Here is a 12,382-nt window from a genome sequence, read left to right on the forward strand (position 1 = left end):
TGAAGACTTTTTTGTGAAGAAAGAAGGGTCAGAAACAGGGAAGAAAATAATAAAAATAACACCCTACCTCCCCTCAGAATGAGACAAACCTTCACCAACACAGTAGCATGGGCCTTTAACATAGCTAGTCTGGGTTGAAAATATTGATTGCAAGGTTTATTTGTAAAGTTTGGAAAGCTGTACAGGAAACAAACAAATACGTTTGGATCAACAAACTTTATTTGTATACCTTGCTGGGTTGCTAACCCAGCCTTCAAATCACCTTATTGAAGAAGGCAAGCAGCATGTTGTAACTGCACGTCTCACAAACCACTAAGGAGTATCAGCTGCTGTCATTGTCAGTGAAATAAATAATTCCCTTGTTTTCCTAGTGTTGAATAGGTGTTTTCTGCAATGTTACTCTTCCACCTATAAAAGTCAGTGAAGACCTAGACAACAAATTCTAACGTCTATACCAAGAATCTGAGCATTTCTACTAATGGATGTAAGCTTTTCATGACCCTGTGTCTCTGTTTAGGCCTTAAAATTTAGGATGTACTCTGCATTTGCATACTGTGGCTCCTACGAACAAATGTCCCACCTTAGAATCCACCATTTTGGAACTACACAGATCAGCTTAGGCAAAACTCCCCAAGAAATGTGTCTCAATCAAAGAGTTTAGAAATACATCTTTTTTATTTTTATTTTTTATCTTTTAATTTTCTAGTTCTAGGTTTTCTTAGATGCCTAGACCAGATCACCAACAAACAAAAGTTTTTTTTTTTTTTTTTTCTTTTTTAAAGGGTGAATAATTTAGATATAACTGCAAATTAAAAATAAAATATGGAAGCACAAGGAAAACTGACATCAAGTTCCTCAACCTGGTTATCAATTTTCAACCTGTGAATAGGACCTACCAGAATGCATGTTTTTCTTCTGAGTCTGCAACTGATATTGTGATTCAAATAAAAATTATGTGTGCATAGTTATTGGAGAAGACAAAATATTACTTGGAAATTTGGAGTAATAGTGACGTAAATGTAAAACACAGTGATACAGTTATGGAAAATGAGAACATTAGAGTTTATATCTTTTACAGCTATATGACAACTATTTTCCTTCCTCTGAGACCACCTCTCCAATGGGTGATAGGAACTTGTATCAAATTTTCTTGAATTCATCACACTTGATTTTCTTTTACATAGGCCATTTCTGAAGTCATTTTAATGCTTAGAGCATTTGTGTATTCTGACTGTTTAGAAATAATTCACTGGTGTAAAATTAATATATAAATCTGTGGTGAGGGAAACTGCACTTAAATGAGTTGAACTTTCTTCTGTGGGGCAAAGATATTTTCTAAGATTAAATAATTTGTAGAATAATAGCCCTGTTTAGTGACCATAAAGGATTTGAAGTGGCAGATGATAAAACTCTGACAAAAAAAGTGACCAGACGTGACAAGGAAGGATGAAGTGTGAAGATAAGAAAGAGGGAAGATGGCTTTCAGGGAGAGACATAGATGAGTCTTTGCTCATGTATTCCATATAAATTTTTGTGTGATTACTTTTTTGTACATTTTTTTTTTCAGATTACTTTATCATATGAAGAACAATAAGAGTACAGTCATTCCTGGCAGCCAGGAGGCAGAAAACAATCCCAGTGAAATATCCAATTTGTTTAAAGATAGTCCTCAAGGAGCAGGCTGCAAAATAATTTTGTCTTCCAGAGACAGCTAACAGCTACCTGAGGGTGTTATGCTTGAAAAATATGACTTCACATTTAGTACTTGAATGTCATATTACTCAGTATTCAGCAATACCTTAAAAATCGCTCAACTGGCAAAAAAAAAAAAAAGAAAAGAAAACAAAACACCTCAAACATATACTTGATGCAGAGTGATTTAAAGAAAAGTGGCTTTCTCTTGTTATTTTTACTCCCTAAATGCAATGCACAGCCTCATTTTTTAAGTTTTCTCTCTCCCACATAACCTTGCAGGCCTCACTCCCACGATGGCTGCTTTTTCCTCAGATAATACATGAATATAGATAATAGTCTTTCAGTGTCACAGATTCAGCACAATCTCATGCTTACATGTCAGAAAATGTCCTTTCCCTTCAGATATGTTTTTAGTTACAAATGCTTTGCACATTTCAGTGGCTTTCTCATGCTGAGCACTTCATCCATGGCTGGATCTGATCCAATCTCACCATAGGCAGTGGCTAGAGTCTTACTAGCTTTACTAGGGACTGAGTGAAATTCTGTGGGTTTTATCCTCACTTCTATGACTGCAGTTCTAAACACAGTACTTAAACAAATGCTTAAATTTAAGTATGCGAGTAGTCCAATTCAAATCAAAGGTACCACTCAAATGTTTATAATTAGGTCTATGCAGAAGTGCTGTTCTGGTCTGGGAGCATGTGCACATATATCTGTGGTTTTTTTTTTATATGTTAATAAATTATTGAGAGATACACATCTTATGAAAAAATGGTACTTGTCATCTTTATCATTAAAGTTGTTGAATTAATGTTATTGTTCCCTCTCTTAACTTAAAGCTTGATGATTCAATGCACTTGTAATGAGCAATTTCAGTAAGTGTGAAAGTATTATTCCTGAAGCAAAAACATTTTGAAGACAAAGGAAAACTGAAAACAGAGATTCACAATTATGCCAGAATACCCAAGACATGATTTACACTTGTGTTATGGAGATGAGATAAACTGGTAAAATGGTCATATCACACACATAATAATTCCTTTCATACCAGAAGTAGAGCTCAGACAGTAGGTGAACAGATTGGTAGAGTATTTTATTTTTGACTGCCATACAACCGAGTAAGTCATCTGTTATATATACACATACATGTAACACAAGCACATGACGTTCAGTCATCCCTTGGGTGAGACATTATTACAGCATAAGAACTCATAACAAAAATACTACTACTATTTTTAGCTAAAAAGATGGGAAAAAATTAAGTATGTAAAATAGCTAATAAGAAGCTATTTATGATATTACATTTTCCAATTAAATATGCACAAATCTACATACAGACTTAGGGAATGTTCCTGGAGTAAATATTACTTTCACCAGAAATACAGTTCTGGATCATCTGGTATTCACAAACATGACTGTGAATTTGGGCCAAATTCTGAAAGGTATTGGCCAGGGAAAAATGAAGACAAAATATGAATATAAATGCTTTATATTGACAGTATGAATACTTTTAGTATTTTTTTTCTCTGAAAAGTGTAACTAATTTTACACTAAAAAGTGTAATATATATATATATATATATGTATATATATATTATACATATATATAAGCAATGTTTATATATATAATATAAGCAATGAAAATAAGAAATAAGAAATTGGCATGGGTTATTTATCCAGCATTAGAACAAGAATTTAAATGGTCCAGAAATGGAAAAAAAAAAAAAAAAAAACACCCCTATCCACCCACCACCATCTAGGCTTTTAAGATCAAAGAGGAGAAAAGCAATAATGTTCTTCATTTGGATATCTCAGTGAAACATCATGATCTTAGATATAAGCAGTACCCACCTCACACAAAGCTATTGTATTTTTACTGTATGTGGAGTTTGGTATACACTAATTGATAGATTTGCTACCTCATAGACTTTTTTTAGGATTTTTAGGCAATGAGGTGTTTGGTAATAACGTTAATGTGGCTTTCAGTAATCACAAGAGAATCTCTGTTTTATACATTTTTCAAAAGTGAGAGAATTTATTAAACTAATCCTTTTTGACAAGGTTTGCATTATATCTGCATATGTCATTCTTTGCAAATAAATAAGCTGAAAAATGCAGCCCTTTATCTTACTCAAATTTGTTGTGACACAGGCCTGATTTTTAAGTGTACCTTATTTGTAAGGATTGGATGAATAGTTTGGATGGGCTATTTTAAATCAATGGATTATTTAGACACAGTTCACTTTACTTGTTGTTCATTATTTGTGGTCTGTGTTTAATTACCTGAGTATTTAAAGATTGTTTCAGTATCCTAATTGGATGCCTGAAACTTCTGAGAGCAATAAAAGAATAAGTCAAAAACAGTAATTAGTATACAAAGTGAATACTTTTGTTCACACATGAATAATTTGATATTTATATTAAAACAGAGGTTAATAAGACAAAGTATCTCTGTAATTAGTGCAATTACAAATATTTGTATAAAAATCTATTAAACAGCATTTTAAATATATTTAACCCATTCTAGTTGCAACTCTTTATCTGTTACCAAGTTAATGAAAAATAATAAAAAAATACACTAATTAAATGGGAAATCATTACTTCTTCCAGTGACAAAGGTTATTAAGTGTAGGTCTAACACAAAAGCAAAGGCGTATGCACTTAGTCTGTAGTTAGCATTATTGGTAGAGTAATTCACTAAACACTTTTGGACAGTACTTTTAAGTTAAAACTGTATCTGTCACTAAGCAAAAGGTATTTGTAAAGAGAATGCCCTAGATGATATACAGCCCATTGGCTCGTGCATACCCAGGTGAGAAGGCACAGCAAGAAATATAAAGATACTGCAATAATAAACAATAACAATTGAAATAGTAAAACCAAACAACAACAACAACAATACACCCATGATGATGACAGTCAGGAGGACAGTCTATATGAAGTAGCAGGAATGCAATAGATATCTGGCCATGAGGACAGCAGACCTTTTAGGACTGGGTGTAGCTTTATGTTCTTTGGATAATCACAGAACAAGAAAGAGCCCAAAGTAGAAAAGAAATCCTTCAACTGGAAAAGAACAACATAGGGTGAAAAGCCCTGAAATGCCAGAGCTGTGACTGAGAGGACACAGGTCTGAACCTGTTTTTCACTCTAAGTATGTTACAAATCCTTATCTGAAGCAGCCTGATGGCCTCCAACCAGTTCATGGGGAGAAAAGCCCACACTGTACTGTGGGTTTGGAGAGCAAACTTGCACTCACCTCTGCACAGAGTAGTCTTTCTTGGACCATCTTTGGCTGAAGAGGAGGTCACCAGGGTGAAGCTTAACATGGCATCTGCTCACCCTGTATCTGCTCCAGGAAGGAAAAGGACAAGCTTTAATGTCAGGCCTTACCACGGCTTTAACCTTTGAGGCCAAAAAAATTTCATTATCCTTCTTCCACTGAAATCCTCAGAATTTCAGAATTACTTTAGATGGCTGAGAGTGGTATGCTGGTCTCCTGTTTGTGCCTGGTGCATCTGTGTGTCTCCTGAAGCTGCCACCCTTGTGCCACAACTCACAGCTGTTAAATGAATGGCCACAGCCATGTGGGGAAGAAACACTGAGAGATACGTGGCTGGAGACACTCTTGGCAGGAGGACCTCCATGCCAAGGGAGGACTGCAGCTGTGGGGCACCCACCCGGGGGCAGGCACACTGAGGGCCTGCAGTCTGTGGATGTCAGTGCTGGAGCAGGGGGAAACTGGTATAAAGAGAAAGAGCAGCAGAAAAAGACCAGTGTGCAGTCAGATGGATTCAGGATGTGTATCACACTTGACTCTAGCCTTCAATGCTGTCTGCTGTACCTCTGGAAGAACTGTGATGGGTGTAATACACAATAAATGTTTGTTCATTGTCTTTTGTAAAAACAAGGAGTTCTGTTTGAGGAACGGGAGTTGTGAAAACTCCCTGCTGAAGTAAGGAGCTGTATAATACTTGGCTAGACACTATGAAAATTCTTTTGCTTAATGTAACAAAAAAGAGAACCCCCAACCTTCTCTCCTTCTGCATCTCAGTTGCCTCTTTTGTTTAAAGACCCTGCTACAAAGCTCATATAACCATCTCCTGATAAGTTGCTAAACTAGTGTATCAACGTCCTGCCTTCCTGTCTCACGCTGGGCCAACATGACCAAATAAAAAAGAAGTTGAACCACAACGCTGAGGAAGACTACGGCCTTCATCTTCATGACCACCAGAGGGACAGAGACAACCCCCTAGCAACAGCGCGCGCAGCTGCAGAATATACCAGGATGTGCTGCGTAATCCTGAAATCACCAAGATATAAAAAGGGACCCTGGCGGGGGTGAGGTGTGCGCCGTTGGTGGAACTGAGACTCCCCGGCCGCCCAGCGCTGTTTTGCTTGCTGTTGCTTACTCAATAAATTCCTTTCTATTATTAATGCAATGCTCTCTGAAAATTAATTAAGGGGGCAACTTATAACAATGGGGATGTGGGTGTTTGTCTTAACACCTTTCCTGCAGGGAAGGTCCTGCAGTCCACCAAAATGCTTGTTTATTTGTTTACATGTGCTTTTTCTCAATGGCCAAACAGTTATTAGCAATATATGTTAATGGGCATTAAGTTAGTTTAAATGAAGTTCTCAGAACTGAGAAAATTTTACCCAGGATAAGGTAAAAATGTGAGACACATAATGAAAAAATTAATTGGGCCGATACTCTTACCATTTGCCCCACAGTGTTCAGTGACATCAGTGAAGGAAGAGCACAGGCTTTTCAGTGAGTGCTTCGCACCTATTCAGGAGACTGAAAAGCTTCATTTTCAGATGCCTTCAGAAACTCTGATTTAGTTAAATATGTTGCAACAACCTTTTCTCCTAATTAAAAAAAAAAAAAAAAGAAAGAAAAAAAAAGCGGAGGGGGTTGCAAGCATTTGCATAAGTTTTCCACCTACGTTATTGAAATGTATACATGGCTACATAGCAGTAAATATGGCAACAGAAATACAGCATTTTTATATTAACTATTTCCACATATAGGAGTTTACACCAATATTTCTACTCTAGTACTAGAATGAGTCCCCTGTTCTTACATATGTCAGGTTACATTATGCCATGACCAATAACAAAGTATAGCTCCCGATTCAAGTGGGAGAATTTAGTTCTAATCTGCAAGCCAGGCAGACAGAAGACATGAAATAAGCAGGGCGCCAATGAGGTCTGCAGCTGAAACTAAAGAAAGAAATAAAGTTTATTCCTACCAATGAAAATATTTTGGGAGAAAAACATTCTTAAACATTTTGTGGTTAACCAAATCAGTGGATCTGCTTGTGGTTTCAATGTTCAAGGGAAGTTGAGGTAAAACCATCAATTAAGCAAAAGCATTTGCCCATAAACTCAAAATTATAAGCAATGCAAAACAGAGTCAATCCATTCCCCTCCCTCTATGAGAATTCCAGAACACTGGAATTGCACAGTTGCAGAAACCATAGTGTGATCAAGAGGATGAGGAAGAAAATTGATGATCAACCTGTTGCCAGATATAAATTCAATAATGTCTGTCCCTCCAGATTTGCATTAAATACATTAATGTGTATTCTGTATGACCTCAGAAACAAGCACAGAATAAACATGAGATAGTACTCCTGTCTGCTACAGGTGTCAGGCTGAACCAGGCTGTTCTTGAAGTTTCAGGTATTTTGGAAAGCTTGCATAAAACAGAGATGGGAAGAGATGAAGTATTTTGGTGTCTTAACAGTCACAGAGCTAATCTTTCACTCAGAAAAAGAGCTGGGTGAAGTGGCAGTAATGTCAGTAAATTTTCTTTCACTCTTCTCTGACTGTTGAAGTCAGAGACTATCCACATTTTGGCTGGCTAAACAATCATGCCCAAAAAAACGTTGCTGATTGAAAGAAAACTGAAGAATCTTACAGTCCACAGTCCTATATGTTTGTTTTGTTTTGTTTTGTTTGTTTGTTTGTTTGTTTGCTTTTTGGTAAATATTCAATGCTCTATAAAATACACCACCTAACTATTCTACCTCAAAACTGGGTGCCATGTAAAAATCAGTGCACATAATACTGATACTCCCTGCACTGATAAAAGAAAGAAGCAGTTGCACTGGAAAAATAGTTACACTACTATATAAACAGCTCATGATAATGGTCAGAATCAGGACCATGCACCCTGTCAGATGTACAGACGCCAAGATTAACTCTGATCATAACCAAGAATGGAATTTGAAATTGGTAATATAGTGCTGAATTTTCTCTCCATTTTCTAAAAGGAGATTCATTTTGTCTAAATGTAGCTTATGCAAATATAAGAATAGGATCAGGTCTCAACATATATAAATATTCTTTAAGTTGGTGAAAAATTACGTATTTTTAGTTAGACATTAAAGCCAGTTTTAAAAAATGATATTTGAAGAAATGTAATATGCTCAGGGAAAACACATAAGATATATTGAATGGCAATGTGTAGGGAGAAAAAAACCCTTACTCCTCTGTATCCCAACATTTATCTTAAAATGGTCTTTAGCAGCCCAGATTTTAAAATGTTCTGACATCATTTCGCAGCCAGCTTGTCACTGTGCTAGAAAAAAATTGGTGCCTTACTTGATGCATTATTTTGGCATTTTAGTTGTTTAGAAAGCTTTCTACAGGAATTAGAATTATAACTTCCATTGACATGGACTGTATTTTGGATGAAAGCTTACCTGACTAATAAGCTTGATAGGAAATTGGGGTTCCCCTGGAAACCAAAATTAATCATTTTGGATCTATTATAGTGTACAATAAAGTTTTGTTACTTAATTATTTTCTGTGTGACAATTCTTTTCATTTTTATTAGAGAAGATTCATTTCTTCATCTGAAAAGCTCTCCCCATTTGGCTCATGAACAATCAAGGTATTTGTTACAGCCAAAGTATTTTGGACTCTGTTTTGGAGCTCTGACATAGCCTAGAAATGTTCTGCCATGCATTACACAGTAGGATTTCAAATACAAGTGCATGGTAAACAATTACGCCTCATTTGCATTTTACAATTAGGTTTCACTTACATTTTACTGTGATTTTAGCATGCATAAAATACTTTATTTCACATCTGCACAAAATCTACAAACCATGAATTTAAGCATCCCATTTTTTGACATGTTATTCCACATGCTAAGTGTCAGTAGTCTTCATTTGGTTGAACAAAACCTAGGAATTATACAAGAGTGAGCCCAAATTGAAATGAAATGACTGAAATCTAAAAGCCAAGCTAAATCATTTACAGCAGCTTTGTTAGAGGCTGAGAGATGAAATGCAAATTCTCTGTGGTGTAAAATAAAGTATGTTTAAACCATGTCATATGTTATAAAGGTCTCTGCTGGTAGATTTTTGAAAGAGTGTAATTTTATTAGAGCATAGATGATATCCATCAATAGGAAATCAATAGGTAGTGCTAGATTCTAATTTTAAACAGTTGGATAAATGCAGGTGGTAATTAAATAAGGAATTTCATGATTATACCCTCAGCCAGAAATGGTATAATTTCAACCATCCTGCATAAGGTAATATTCCTTTATATTTAATTGTGTTCTAAGATTCAAATAGCTAGATGACAAACTATCTATGGAAAAATTACTGCCAGATGTTTTCTTTCTAAACTTTGAAAAACAATGCTCTGTAGAATACAAGCTTTTATTGCTCCCAAATAAGATTTTCCTATGTTCAGCTTATTTTCTTTTTGTAGTCATCTTACAAAACAGTGTTACAGCTGCTGCAGTGTGTTTATTGTTCACGTCTCTTTATAAAAAAAATTCATCTACTCACAGTATTTCCATTTTACCAAGTCTATGATTCTTTTCTTTCTCAACATGGAAATAATGCTCACCTGTAAATAGCACTTTTTCTCAGCACAGTAACATGAGAATTAGGTACAGGGTCACACGCAGACTTATTATGTAGTGACTAAGTCCTTCTTGACAATATCAGTTTTGTGTAAATATCAGTTCTTGTTGTGTGTGTGTGTATATATGTGTATATATATATACGACCTAATAGGAGAATTGGAGAGCCAACATGATGATATCCACTACATCCTATTCTTGTCTGTGCCACTGTGAAATCTCAGGCTAATGACTAATTACTATTACTATTACTATTACTATTACTATTACTATTACTATTACTATTACTATTACTATTACTATTACTAATTATTTTCTGGTCTAGTCTGCTCTTCTTCAAAAAAAGAATTTATCCCTATCTCAGAAAGGCTGTATTTTAGTTTCACCTCTAGCTTTCTTGATGCTTGGGAATTGGCAACATCAGAGTGGGATCAGCCTGGTCCTGGGTAACTTACCCACCTGTGCCCAGAGACAGAAAATGCAACAGGGAGTCTACAGAGGTAATTTAGAATTACTGCACCTATATCTGGGGCTAAAATCTCTGAACAGGCCACACTATCTCTCACAGATACGTCAGCTCTGGCACAGGAATTTTTGAACCACATTCTGTTAAATGCCATCTATTGCACCATTGGTCTAGGTCTCCCAAGCTGAAGCTTGATAGTGGATGACTCGGTAGAGGCGTAAAATTATATTTGCAAAAATAAGTTTGCAGCTGTACACCTGTACTGTCTTAAATAGCGCATTTGGAGTATAATTATGAGCATTTGATTTGATGATTCCTAAATCTGTCATAGAAGCTCACTTCAAATATCCTTTCTGCAAAATCTTGCAGTCTTGAAATCTACTCCGAAGTCAGCTGTTTGTCAAACAACTTCTTGCAGAAATATCTCAGAACCGCAACATTTTTCTAAGGTCATTTTTTTCCCTTCATTAAACCAGTTATACATCATGCCTTTGCCTGTAACGTGCTCCAAGTGACATGCTCTTGGAGCTGAACCAAGTTCTGCTCCAAGTACGTATTGCAGCATCCAGATTTTTGATGTTGCATCATCAAAACGTCATGTCTAGTGTTACTACCATAGAATCATAGAACGGCCTGGGTTGGAAGGAACATCAAGGATCACCTCGACCCCCCTGCCATGGGCAGGGATGCCACCCACTAGATCAGGTTGCTCAAGGAGGTTATCTAACCTGGTCTTGAACACCTCCAGGGATGCGGCATCGACAGAATCTACTAGGTCTTTAAATAGCTTGAAGTTTGCTCTTCAGAAATACAGGGTCCTGATTTTGCTCTTTGCCTGTCCCATATTTCTGGAGATCACAAACTCAACCAGTGTATTGTCACTGCAGCCCAGACTGCTTCTAGTCTTTACCCTTTTAGTGAGCTCTTCCACACTGCAGAGCACCAGGTCCAGTAGCATTTGTCCTCTGGTTGGTGTGTCTAATACCTGGACCAGGAAGTTATCCTCAACACACTCTAACAATCTTCTGGATTGCTTACAGCCGACTGTGTAGTTTTCCCAGCAGACATCTGGGTGGTTGAAGTCTCCCATCAGGATGAGAGTGTGCGAGTGTGATGCATCTTGTAGTTGAAACAAGAAGGCCTCATCCACAAATTCCCTTGATCAAGTGGCCTGTAGTAGACCCTGACCACAAACCATCATTTATTGGTGCAGTCTTTGACTCTCACCCATAAGCTATCAACTTACTAAAACACCTGCTACTATCATAATCCTCACTCATTGTTTTATTATTCTGTAATTTTAGTCAGAGTTGTAGCCAGCCTGATCACTCCTACAAAGTTTTGTTGAATAGGTTCTCTCACAGTTTCTTATTTACCTTTATGTGGTGTAAAAATAAAATAAAATAAAATAAAATAAAATAAAATAATAAAATAAAATAAAATAAAATAAAATAAAATAAAATAAAATAAAATAAAATAAAATAAAATAAAATAAAATAAAATAAAATAAAATAAAATAAAATAAAATAAAATAAAAAAGCATTTTGCAGTTAGAAACAAACCAACCAACTAACCACCACCACCAACAACAAAACAAAAGGGGTGGTTCGGGGTGGCTCAGGAGCAGTTCAGGCTGGATATCAGGAAAAGGTTCTTCACTGAGAAGGTGGTCAGACACTGGAACAGGCTCCACAGGGCAGTGGTCACAGCACTGAGCTTGCTGGAGTTCAAGAAGTGTCTGGACAATGCTCTCAGACATAGTGTCTGATTTTTTGGGTGGTCCTTTGGGAACCCAGGTGTTGGACTTTATGATACTTGTAGGTTCCTTCCAACTCAAGATATTTTGTGACTCTATTATGGGTCTTTCAAAAAACAAAACAAAAAAAAAAAAAACAAAAAAAAACCAACAAGAGATTAAAAAGTTAATGGTAAAGTGAATTTTACCTTCCAAGTTATTTGACTGACACAGTGCAGCCAAGAAATGCTGTCTGCTAGTTTCAAATGACATGTCACACGGGTAGAATTCCTTTGCTGTCAGGGAGGAAAGATAAGGGTAAGTATTGTACATTCAGTACTTCAATTCCCCAGAAATGAAAAAGGCAGAACATTCCCACAACACAGACAGCTGGCTATACCTGTGTGAAACTGAGGTATCTTTAAGTCCCGAACACACAAGTATATATATATATATTAAATATATATATATTAAATAGATATATATATTAAAAAAGTATATATATTAAAAAGGTATATATATATATATATATATATATATATATATACACCTTTTTATTAATGTGGTTGTCCCACAATATATCTCAGCCATCTTTT

At 36.0% G+C, this 12,382-nt stretch overlaps 1 long non-coding RNA gene across 2 annotated transcripts; it reads right to left on the reverse strand.

Annotated features, from left to right (window-relative positions):
- Nucleotides 1–2,773: 2,773 nt before the first annotated feature.
- LOC137848216 (uncharacterized) lies at nt 2,774–12,111 on the reverse strand. Of its 2 annotated transcripts, XR_011091225.1 has the most exons (4): nt 11,996–12,111; nt 6,415–6,566; nt 4,954–5,043; nt 2,774–4,760 (listed from the first exon to the last, which is right to left on the reverse strand). It is a non-coding gene; the product is annotated as an uncharacterized lncRNA (long non-coding RNA). The 2 variants fall into 2 exon arrangements; XR_011091226.1 differs by lacking the exons at nt 6,415–6,566; nt 11,996–12,111 and adding an exon at nt 5,163–5,311.
- Nucleotides 12,112–12,382: the final 271 nt, after the last annotated feature.

Source organism: Anas acuta, chromosome Z (assembly GCF_963932015.1).
Source record: "Anas acuta chromosome Z, bAnaAcu1.1, whole genome shotgun sequence".
Taxonomy (NCBI): Eukaryota; Metazoa; Chordata; class Aves; order Anseriformes; family Anatidae; genus Anas; species Anas acuta.